The following is a 12,886-nucleotide window of genomic DNA, read 5'->3' as shown; positions in this document are numbered from 1 at the left end:
CAGATTCTCCCGAAACATTACTACCTATCTGCGAGGCTGCATGGCATCACACCCTGTAAGACCTCAAACTTTATACCACCCCAGAGCCTCTGATCTCATGTAGAAAAGTAACCTTGATGTAGGAACTGAAATTATCAGAGCAGTATCTGTGAAAGGCTGTGTCTTCTGGCATATAACGTCTTTTAGCCCAGTGAAATTGAACTGACGTTTCGGAGGAACGTATCTTCTCCATCTTCAGGTTTAAAAAGTAAAGCAAGCAAGGAACCAGCATGGAGCAGGCAGTGAGCAGAACTCGACGTTTTCCTCCGAAACGGCGGTTGATTTTTCATCTAACTACACGGTATTATATCCCAGAAGGTATAATTTTTCATATTCATCGCAGTGAAAATATCATCATCCTATTGAATAGTTTCAAACCGTTCATTTTATAGGCGGCAAGAATGATGTAAGGATATTATCCTCAATGGCCTATTTATGTATTAATGTGCTTGTTTGCCCCTCACGTCATCAACGGTTACGGTGGCTTCCTACACTTTCATCATTACTGAATGACAGTAACTGCTGTGTCAGTTTCCTTCATGGGCCGCAATCAGCATCCGTCATAGCAACCGGCCTCACAACTGTGACGTCTCTACCTGAGCCCTCTGTTGGCTGACGTCAGAGGCAAAAACATGAGCCACATAAGTGCTGCGGTGAATTACATGGTGAATATTTGCATTTTTCTACATGAAAATAAATATTTAAAATATATTAATATTGGTTGTTATAAAATTAGAAATATAACAGGATTTTCTGCTGTTTATTAATATATTAATAAATAAGTATTATTGCATGTATTTAGGAAAAGGAGAATTTCATTATAGAATAAATTAGTGTAATAAATATTTAGTTTTTTCTTTACTGGCTCTGCAATCCTGAGTGGGTCTTGACCTCCATAAACCTCTTTCTTAAATATCTAGACACAGTACGTAAATGTATCACCAGATGGCATTACAGATACAAAGGAAATTTAAACACCCAGTTCAAGATATTTATATGATTTTTTGTACACTTATATTTCCGTCTTAAATGCAACGTATTATCTAGTAAGCCGTATAAGGCCATCATCAGGTGTTGTCCATATTGTTAAAATTATTGCACTGTGTGTCAAAATTACATATCGCGTTTGAAATCGATATTTTACAGTTTAAATGAATTCACCTTGAATTAAAATTAATTAACATCTTAATGTTTATCAATGTGGCCGTCTTACATTCGTTTAAAAGATACTTGCTTGAGTATTTCTCGTTTTGTGTTTATTTGTGCGCGGTGTGGGCATTGTGGTTGTTGTTTGTCACGCCTACATCGACACATACAGGACTACAGCTCCATATTCGAGACTTATACGAGCACGCTTCACACGCGACGCCTAATTTCGACATACAGTGCAATAATTTTAGCAAGGTAGACAACACCTGATGGTGGCCGTAAAAATGAAAGGTGTCCATATGTTTAACTGCCGGTCACGGTAGCCGAGCGGTCTAAGGCATGCACTGTCTTCGCTCGCTCGGAAGCCGGGATCGTGGGTTCGGATCTGTTTCCNGATGTTTGTGTGCGTTTTTCTGTGTTTGTGTACAGGTAGAGGCCTTGCGACGAGCTGATCACCCGCCCAAGGAGTCCTACCGAACGTGTAAGATCTAGAAAAACCGAAGTGAACGGAGAAGTTCATGGAGGTAGGCCTAGGCCCACTGGGGCTCTAGTGCCAAGGAAAAAAGAAGTGCTTAACTAATTAGGCACTACACCATGAAGGAGTATGGGGGAATGGATGTATAGATCCATAATTTCTTGTCCTCGCCACCAGCTGGAAGTGAGTGGTCAAATTCACTCCGCGGATGGTGGTGGTATGCTGCCGAAACATGTAGTTAGTAGAGAAGAAGGGTGAGTAGATAATAGGTTGTAATTGAGATGGAAATATATGTGTACAAAAGATACATTAATCCAACAGGATGCTTAAATACAATACTGCTTGAAAGATATATAGCGGAACAGTCTACACAACAATAATTCCGAAAAAGACAAAATAGACGCTACTGTGCTAACATTTGTTTTATTGTCGGTAAAGCTACATGTTTCGACCCTTTTCTTGGGTCATCTTCAGGCGTATAAAAATACTGGTACTAGTTCTTGAATTGTGTCATTGTTTAGTATGGATCAATTTTGTGTTTGCATGAGTTCTCATACTAACAAATACAATTTAATTAAATGTGATTCAAATATAGTTTAAAACTTGACGTTAAAAGGATAAATTAGAATTACAATGGTGATTAAGGTATTTGTAATTAATATATAAGTCTCATTTAAGACTTTGTGACCGCTATGTAAGTGTTTTTGTGATGTGGGGTAACTGTTTGCTGAGATCCTTCCACAGAATTTGGGTCGTGTTGGTTTTTAACCTTAATATTATCGTGTGAAGACTATACTCGTTATCCTGGGCTTAAACTCTTGACCTTGTTTATACGTGGAGTTGGATACTCAAATTTGATATTGTATATATATATACAGTTCCTCTTGGTGGTGTTATAATGCTGTAGTGGTTCTGACAAAACTTATAATATAAATTATAAATATATTAATCGTTATTTAATTCTAATTTTAATTTTACTTTTATTGTCAATTTCTAAACTATATTTGAACTAAATTTAAATTAAAATGTATTTATTAGCATGAAAAGGCATACAAACACAATATGCATATTGAACAATGACAATTCAGTAACTAGCACCAGTATTCTTGTATGCTTGAAGATGACCCAAAGAAAGGGTCGAAACATGTAGTGTTACTACCAACAGCTAATAAAACAAATGTTGACATATTAGTGTCTATTTTGTATCTTTCGGAATTATTTCTGAGTATAATATCCTATCTTTCGCATGGCACACAACAGAATGCATAGTATAAAGGCAATACTATTTATATATCCAAGAAATTATATGATGATAATTCTTCGAACTCTTTTGCCCCCAGGGACCAGGAGGAAGCCCTCTATGGAGTATACGTCATTAGCCATGCTTCGCCTACGCCAGGGTGTGGAACATTCCTGCATTATATTCTCAGAAACATCAGGCACCATCGAAGTTGTAAGTACTTACACATACCTTCTTCATTTTTGTATACTAGAAAATCTTACTGTAGTGTCTTATAAGGGAGCCATTTCTCATACTAATTTTACAAATGAACTTGATAGTACGAGTGTTTTTTTTTTCAAAACAAATGTTCCATTTGTGTCGCGATATTTTTTCGGTATTCTAGAACCTAGAAAACACAACATTTCGGAAACTAAATCTGTTTCCGTCCTCAGGTGAGGTGGAAAAAACACCTATTCTGTTGGCTCCCTTATAAAGAGCTAACCTCAATCACTGGACAACCCTTGTTAGATTCACACAGCTATTTAATTACCTGAGACCAAGCTAATTCGGAGGGAGATAACAAGAAAATTTGCAATAAAAATTGTGATAAAGCACGCACATGTTTGGAACTAGGATAGAAATGGATGTAAAAATTTATTCTATAAACCTAACCAACAAAGCAAAATGCTGGATAACCAATACATAGAACAAATGGAAAATTTTGTGAAGATGTTTTTGTTTGTTCCGCAAGCGAATTGTAATTTTCCACTTTAATAGCAAGATATTCAAACATACAGGAATATGTATCAATTAGTCCACCCTGCGTCCAACTTGAGATTTCTGTAAGGGAAAAAAAGCAATTGAAAACGATCAGAGTAAATGCATTTTGTTTATTCTTTATAAAGTAGCGTGGCCATTTTATGTTTAACTCCAGACTTACACTTACTGGGAATCCTAGTACATTCACACTTTTATAATAGCAGCAGATGTAGAAGTGTAATACACGATTATGTGAAAAGTACCTGAAGAGAAGCACAGAAACAACTCCTGAAACATTATGTATACTGCATAATGAGCAGCTTCATAATTTGTACTCTTCGCCAAATATAATTAGAATGATCAAATCAAGGAAGATGGAATGTGTAGGGAATGTAGTACGAATGGGGGAGAAGAGGAATGCATATAGGATAATGGTGGGAAATTCAGAAGGAAAGAGTCCACTAGGAAAACCAAAACGTAGATGGCGGACAATATTAAAATATATCTTAGAGAGGATGGGGTTGTATGTACTGGATTGTTCTGGCTCAGGATAGAGACTATTGGAGGGCTATTGTGAACACGATAATGAACCTTCCGGTTCCATAAAATGCTGGGAAATTCTTGAGTAGCTGCACAATTGGCGGCTTCTCCAGAAGGGCTCAGCTCCATAGACCTATTTCAGAAGATGGATAGGGCTCACAGTAGAATTGCCCGCTGATCTTGTCGTTAGGGTAATAGTCTGATGTTCAGAGCACCCACGGTTCCATCCAAAATGTCGCCAATAATCGCAAAGTAACAGAAAAGCAAAAGCAATCTGTCGGCATAACGGTGAAACTCACATATCGTATATTGACTGAATATCCACAACGTTGTGATCGCAAAATGTACGAGTGCTTCGAACAGTGTGTATTACTGTGCTGTTGTAATTAGTAACGTCATTTGAAGCATAGCTATGTCAGTTGCGACATGGCGCACTGTTCCAAATCACGTTCAGGAGCTGTTATTCTAGGGCTGGTGGCAGAAAATGTTTCTATAAACTTACCCTTCAGCCGCTTAAGAATATTTTTAATGAACACCCTAGACTTGTGATTTGCTGGAGGATAGGAGAATGTTGTCTTAAATAATTTTATTTTCTTGTATTAATGTTTAGTTTTTCGCTTACTTTATCAATTTAAATTTTTTCTTTTCAAAATCCAAGGTGGGGGGCATTTGTCTGGCTTATGCCTCCCGCAGGTGCGTATCACAGTTACTAATAGTGTTTACAAGTTCTGTCATTGGAAACATCACAGAAATTTTCCGCAAAACTACATTTTTCCCTGAAATGTAAATAGCTCCAATTCGATGAAATGCGGTCTGTGATTTTCGAATGTGTCCCGTTATCTCACCGAAGAAAAGGAGAGCTCCAATGGATTTGAGTAGAGTGAAGATTTGAGTACCCACTGGAGCCTGCAGTTAAGGTTTGAGTTGTGTAACTGAAATAAGCAATTTAATTGTAAACAATGTAGGATAGTCAGTAAGACTGATAAGAGGAAATTTGTTTTTTTACACTCCACAGACTCTGAAATTCCTGTCCTACGGCAAGAATTCCCTTACATTGACTACCCGATCGCGTTTGCGCGCCATTTAAGGAACCAAACGAGCAGTTCCGAAATCTGCATATAATATTTTGAAAACAGTATTTATACCAACAATCCCTTGAACGTTCGACAAATCCTTTTCGTGTTAGGGTTCGTGAGATTGTAAAGGTTAAACGAAAACGTATTTTTTTATATCCCTTTACCTAATACTTCCAGCAGCACTACGACCCTGGGGTCGACTCAGCCTCTAACCTAAACAAGTATCAGGAATCTTCCTGGGCGTAAAGGGCGACCGGCGCGTACGGCTGACAACCTCACCGCCATCTGTGAGCCGATTGTTTAGAAAATGTGGGAGCCTCAGCATCTCACAAACCTATGGGCCTCCAAGACCTGCTACGTGGTACCTTCACTTTTTTTTTTTTTACTCTTTACTCTTGCAGCCCATTCGGGGGCCAAGCCTCTTATTCAGTTCCGTAATAATTTTTTTTTTTTCGCAGACGGTAGGACTCCTTGGACGAGTGATCAGCTCGTTGCAAGGCAGCTACCTAAACACAGGAAAACACAAACACAGAATAAACTCATAAACACACCAAACATCCATGCCCTGAGTGAGGTTCGAACCCACGATCCCAGTGTTCTAGTGAGCGAGAACTGATCATGCCTTAGAACGCGCTGCTACAGTGACAGGCAAATGGTAAAACGTATGACCATGATTTCGTAATGCGTCAGTTTATTTATACTCATTTCTGTCTGTCCATACGCCCTCCTGTCAACCTGAAAATCTGCTCTAATATGTCGGGCTATAGAGCAGTCATATGGGAGATGATAACTTCATGCTTCAATCGGAAAGGCTGGAGTGAACTTGGGACGTATACGGATAGAGGTGAGGATAATATTAAAGCGAATCTTGGTGAAATAAACAGGAGACGGTGTAATCTGGATTCCTCTAACCCAGGATGATAACCAGTTGTGGGCCTCTTGTAAGCTTTGTAATGAACTTTTGAATTCCATGCGACGTGTGAAATAACCTGTCGTTATGTAACAATTTCTCTTTTGTTATTTTTTTGTGTGGGGTGAGACTGATTTCAGTTGGTACGTCGGCTACTAACTGGCCTATTGCACCAGCCCCGGATGATAGGTGATGAGCGAGGATCAGTCAGTGGAATGAGCATTGGTAGGGGAAACCTAAGTACTTAGAAAAAACCTACCCTAATGCCACTTTGTCCACAACAAATCCCACATGACCTGACCCGGAATCGAACTAGGGCCGCCGCGATGAGAAGGCGGCGACTAACCGCCTCAGCTATGACACGGCCAACAATTTTCTTTAACTAAACATTAGTTTTCTAATCACAGAGGCCGGGCGGTCTACGGCACGAACTGTCTTCGCCCGCTCCAACACTGGGATCGTGGGTTCGAATCCCACTCGAGGTATGGATGCCTCTTTGTGTTTATTCTGTGTTTGTGTGTAGGTAGCGACCTTGCGACGGGCTGATCCCCCGTCCAAGGAGTCCTACCGACTGTCTTAGATTAACAAAATGAAGCGAAGCGAAACGTTTCACGGATGCCCTATGCTCCAAAAGGGAACAACAGGAATAGAAGAAGAAGAAGAATTAGTCTACGATTCGCAGTACTTCACTCTTCCCGACGTAATATAGAAAACGTTAATTCCCTTTCGCTCGGCGCTGTCTTGGTCAGAATCCAGTTCTGTCGGAGTTCCAAAAATTGTTGGTGGTGTTAGAATTTGTTTCGCGTGCGTGACTCCTCGTGTTTTTGTATTTATGAGCCCCAGAAGACCCAAAGGGTCTGCGTTTATAGAATGGTACAATTAAGCAATACCTCCATTTTCTTCACAGTAGAGAAACGCCCTGAAGAAAATGTAGACCGCCACAAGCAAGTGGAACAGATACCTCGAAATGGCATGCAATATAAATAGGTTCATAATGACATCCGTGTATTTGAGAGTCCACGAATAATAAATAATTTAAGGACCAATTTTTATTAAAGTAATTAAATGTGTTATTTAGCAACGATTTCTTATTGTCCTTTCTCCATGACTTACATCCCTTTTTAACAGAGTTACCATTCTTTTTAATATGAATTTCAGTTAGTTACTGAGTTAATTTGCCCACTGGGAAGACCAAGGCGTAGATGGGTGGACAATATTAGAATGGATCTTAGAGAGATAGGATAGGATGGTATTGATTGGATAGATCTGGCTCAGGATAGGGACCAGTGGAGGGCTCTTGTGAACACGGTGATGAACATTCGGGTTCCATAAAATGCTGGGAAATTCTTGAGTAGCTGCAGAATTGGCGGCTCCTCAAGAAGGGCTCAGCTCCATGAGTAAGAAAGTAAGTAAGTACTGAGTAAATTGAAATGGTTTCAAATATAAAATTCAATTAAAGTTAGTTCATGGAAATTAATAAGTCTTTTGACAGACGCATAAACCTTTCACACATTATCAAAAGCAACTGTGCATAACCGAACAGTTTGTGTGTATTATAAATTTTTCTTATCAGTATATTTTATATTTTCCCGAACATTTTTATTTTTGAAGTGATAGGGGTTGTCACTACCTCATTTCCACCCTTCTTGATTATATACTATAAGTACCGTATTTACGCATGTATAGGCCGCGTGCGTGTATAGGCCGCAGCACAATTTTCAGACAGAAATTATAGAAAAAATAATTTTCTTGGAATATTATTTCATGAGTAGAACACCATGTATTACTAATTATGAATATTAAATGAAGTGTGATTTCGAATATTTCGAATATAAGCCGCACCCCAGTTTTCCTCTTGAATTTTTTGCAAAAAATGTGCGGCCTATACATGCGTAAATACGGTAATTGGACATCCTTCAATTTAACTCTTCTTATTATTTATCGGAGTGCCCTATTTTAGGTATCTGATTATCTTTAACATCTCACTAGACCTTCCATTTTTGCCTTGGTCTTTCCAGTTACGTTCTTATGTCACTGTTAATTTTATCCCTCTGCCGATAATAGCAATCTGTCTTATTTGTATGTACTGAGAAGGCCTTCGTTTCTTCGGTTTTTATTGACGTTACAAAATCAATTTAACCATAAAGATGCAGTTGACCTGCCTTATAAACCAGTGTAGATAGCGTTATTCTTGGATTGTACGTTTGAGAATTCAGAAGTTGTCCTTTGTTCTGTGAAATCTCTTTCTTGCTCAGCAGGGACAGTCATTATTGTTCAGTGTCACAAGTCTCACGTCGACTTTTAACAACATTTCATTCAATTGCTGACTTACAGTCTACTTGCTTCGTGTTTAAGTCAAGATCCCATCTGACTAATAACATTGCAAGTACTAAACAATGCGACGTTTTTAAAGATTGATATTGTATTCAGTCTTACATGAAGCTGTCCTTTCTCTATTTATCTCCTGCACAAGTTAAGATGCCTTGAGTTTTAAATTGCTTCTTGACGTTTTGTATCCTTTAACAAGTCCAATATAATATAATATGGACAGTTTTTCGAAACGGATAGTAGATATTTTGTCTCTGGTTTGACTTGCGTAGGCTTCTTTCGTGCACAAGCAAATATTCTCATATGCAAGGCACGTATTTCTATTGTTTTAATAGGCAAGTCACTTCCGCTTAGACTCTCTCGTCCTCTTTCTCTTGAGGCATTTCTTCTCTATCTATTCCTCACACTCCTTTCAATACACTCACGCGTCTTCATGTGGTTACTGGTTAAGTTTATCAGCGATTACAATTTTTATTTTGATACTAATCCATTTTCTTGCTTCATATATTTTTAAGCAGTTTCTTTGAACTATAAACTTTCTTTCTTAGTTCTGAACGTGGTGAAATACCTTGACTAACCGTTTTATAATAAATTTGTTGTCACTCAAAATTCTTCGTGTTATGTACAACAAGAAGTCATACTTTAAAGCATTACCAACTGAGAAAAACAAGAGACTGTTACTTCAAAGAATTCAAATATTAAACGCTCTTATTTAATATTGGTGCAAGAAACTATAAAATTGTGATGTATCGACCCACTGCTAGGCAACGGCTCGATAAACGCGTTCCCGCGAAGACAGATACTTGGTAAAACCCGTTGCTGGGTAAGGCGTACAAAAATACACGACAATAACGGATATTCAGTGTTAGGAAAAGGAGTTGTAAATACGCATCCCTAATAGAAGAAAGGTGTTTTCTATGTGGTCCGTGCCGCAACTATAAGAGAGTCAGTTATCAGTAGGAGACAGCCACGGGAGAGTAGTATTTGAAGAAGAATTAGAAGTCGGCCTATGAAGGCTTAGTTTGTGATTAGAAGATTTAGTCACGGTCAGTGTATTTTTATTCCGTTACAAGGATAGGACTAATGATGACTAAGAACTCTAGTGAATGTGTAAAAGTGAAATGTAAAGTATATAAATCAGCGGTAGCGCTGTATTGTTTGTAAGTACAAGTTAATCGTATAAGGTGTCAATAAATCTAATCATCCAATCGAAACCCCGTCTATAATCACTAATACACGTGATAATTTCTAAGGAGAATGACATGAAATATAACAATATCTGTAGATAAAACTCTTTGAATTACCTATTTTTATACTACTTGATTTTCACAAGCATGAAAATCTCGGCAGTTTTTAAGGCAGGTAACCTCTTCTTCCTAATAGTATCTAAAACCATCCCGTCTCTCTCAGCGCGTGATAGTGAGCAATTCTATTTTTATTATCACTCTCTATGTCATACCTGTGAAGTGAGAATGACAAATGATGTGACAATATTGTCACGTGTATGGGGGTACGCGTGACGAAAATAACGGGCTCTAGTTCGGATGAGTGGGTTTATTAGCACTTAGGTTACAAGTTCTCTTTATCGCACTTATTGCAGCGCTAGTGCTGATTTACACAATTTACAGTTCACTGTTGCACACGTACCAGGATTCTAAATTTCCACTAGTCGGCTCCTAGCAACGGATCTCAACACAGAAACTAGCACTTCAAACCGTTATGAAGTCTTCCTCTTTCGTCTTCGATCACTCTCTACTCCTCTGTCCTCGTCTATACTCAGCTAATCTTCACAATTCACTAAGGACACGCCCCATTCTCGCTCTTGTACTCTCAACTGCCAAACCCTCCTGGACTGTCCTTAGCTGCAAGCGGACTCATGTTATATAGCCGCGCCACAGACAACGGAGAAAACACAGTTCTATTGTTGCGTAGCGCAGATCACATAGAAAAGAGTCACATGATAGCTATCTCTCCTGTCCATTGGCGCACTGACTTTTGCCTAGCAAAGAGCTGTAAACATTCGACCTATTGTTGCGTTCGCGTATCGCGGGGTGTCTATCGAGACGTTGCCTGGCAATGCGTTTACATGTCACAATATTACTTTTTGCAATGCGTTTTATGATTGTGTAGCTCTGTCTTTTTAAGAAATGCTGAAAACAATGTGCTGAGAAGATTGTGTGAACTTCAGAGGGAGGACATAACTGGAAGCCAGAGGGAAATGCTTAAGGATTCATGTTTGACACCCTACACGAGAGGATATTAAGCCTATAAAATCAAGGAAGAACAGATAACGCATGTAGCATGAATATGAGAAATACAAGGAACAATTTCGTTCGATTATCTGAATAGATGAAATCTCTTCGAAGGCCAATGTGCCAGGATAATATTAAAATGATTCTTTTAAAAATAAATTTTGCATGATGTTATCAGCTGGCTTAATATGTCACAGAATAGTGAGCAGTGGAGGGCTGTTGTGAATACGGGGATGGACCTCATGTTTCAGTGCGGGGTGGGGAATATCTTGAATAGCTGAGGAACTGTTGTGACTAAAATTCCATAGCATGAAGAAGGAAAAGTTGGTAATTCTTTATGTATTTAATAACGCTTTTCGATATTCATAAATGACAGCGTCAAATTTATGCGATTGTGACTGATTATCGAGAAATATTATAAAGGGAGGTTTTAGTTGTGCCTCATTTTTAGCTTACTTTCCTTATTTTGAAAAAAAAATAATAGAATAGAATAGAACAACAATAGAATTGTTGGACGCGTCGTTATCTATGCAGTCCATGTCGTATCGAATGAAAATGTGCGATTAGTTCTTGCAAGAACTACTTTTGTTTAATTGTTAAAATCTGACTTGGGGAAACTGAATGAAATCAGGAACATTTGAGTCATTCTCTGGTTTAGTATTCAATTTCAAAATATGGGAGAAAAAATCTTTTATAATTCTTTTCAATGACGTATCTCCACGGTTGTATTGAATGGAATATATTCGTAAGAGAAACCTCAGCCAGGAAGCTGGCGTTCTGAACCACGAATCGAACCCAGGACTTTTCGAGTATGAAATTGAAGATTTAATTATGCATGAACATTTGATCCCAAGGAAGAATTCTACTGGTTACGGATTCTCTACAAAAAATTCTGCAAAATATCTTTGAGGCACAGAGCTTGGGACTGAAACGTTATAACATGCCTCAGAGATTTTTATGTCTATGTATGGATACTGATGTGTTACACGTTTGTACTGCTCTGTTGAAATTGGGCATCAGCTCGGAACAAACGTATCGCGGAAATCAGCACGTGTTACAGTGTCTGGATGGTTGCCCGTCCAAATGTTATTTGCTACTGTTTCCAGGCATGTCATTTGACAATCTGTGACGACAGTTCACCATTATTTTTGTCCATTTTGTTGCAGTTACATGCCCAAGATAATATTCCTATATTGTGTACAGTCTGAATGGCGTTAAATTTTATGTCAACTGATTTTATTGTTACAAATAAGTGAACATGTTCACTATTCAATCTACATATCCATTTGGTTCTCTTTGCTTCCCCTGACAGTATGAATTTCAAGGGTTTATAATCTGAACACACACATCAGAATTAACATCGAAATTATATATATTTTTTTAATTTGTGAATTTCAATTGTAATAATTGGAGTCATATTTTGTGACCTGTGAAGTAACTGGAGTGTTTACACGTAATTTAAATTTTAGTGGTGTTGGTGTTCTAATTGTTAGGTATTCGGAAATAATATTTAAGCTCTTCTGTTATGGTCATTCATATATATCCTACAATACGAAAACTCCCCCCCCCCTTCCCTTTATTTCGTTGTTATACCATTTAAGAGAGCCCTAGATCAGTGGTTCCAAAGTGGGCTCCACCTCTCCCTAGGTGGCAGTGGGATTACGTAGGAATGCAGTAAGAGGAAAGGGATGACAGGGGGAACTGGAATTAGGCCCCTCTGACTACGTTCTTCGCTTGTTTGGAATTGTAGTGACTTAGGACTAAAAATTTGGAAAGTGGTGTCACTTCAAGCGCGTCCATTGCATTAACAGTAAAGCATTTTACTGTTGTTATCTGCCTTAGGGGGTTGTGCAAACTGCTTTTCTGAAGAATGCTTTTTGTAGGGTAGGGCAGGGTATGCTGGGGATAAGTTTATGGAACCAAGGGGGAGTGGCCCAAAAATGTTCGTGAACCACTGTCTTAGATCGTGCATAGAACTATATATGCCCATAGATTCTTTCATCCTAGCCATCCATATTTGGTTTTGTTCATAAAGTTTTTTATTTGGTATTAACAAAATGCCATGGCAAAAGCTGCATTTAGCAAGAAGAAGAATCTTTTTACCAGCAAATTGGACTTAAATTTGAGGAAGAAACT

The 12,886-nt window shown here is 38.4% G+C and overlaps 1 long non-coding RNA gene across 1 annotated transcript in view; it reads left to right on the top strand.

Annotated features, from left to right (window-relative positions):
- Positions 1-445: 445 nt before the first annotated feature.
- The window catches only part of LOC111865037, a 58,070-nt gene continuing 45,629 nt past the window's right edge, over positions 446-12,886 (top strand). Inside the window, exons 1-2 of the long non-coding RNA XR_002842890.2 lie at positions 446-704; positions 3,004-3,116. This is a non-coding gene — a long non-coding RNA (uncharacterized LOC111865037). The remainder of the gene's footprint in view (positions 705-3,003; positions 3,117-12,886) is intronic.

The sequence above is a fragment of the Cryptotermes secundus genome, unplaced genomic scaffold, assembly GCF_002891405.2.
Source record: "Cryptotermes secundus unplaced genomic scaffold, Csec_1.0 scaffold971, whole genome shotgun sequence".
NCBI lineage: Eukaryota > Metazoa > Arthropoda > Insecta > Blattodea > Kalotermitidae > Cryptotermes > Cryptotermes secundus.
The sequence above is the reverse complement of the archived record's forward strand: the minus strand, read 5'-3'. Positions and strand labels throughout refer to the sequence as shown.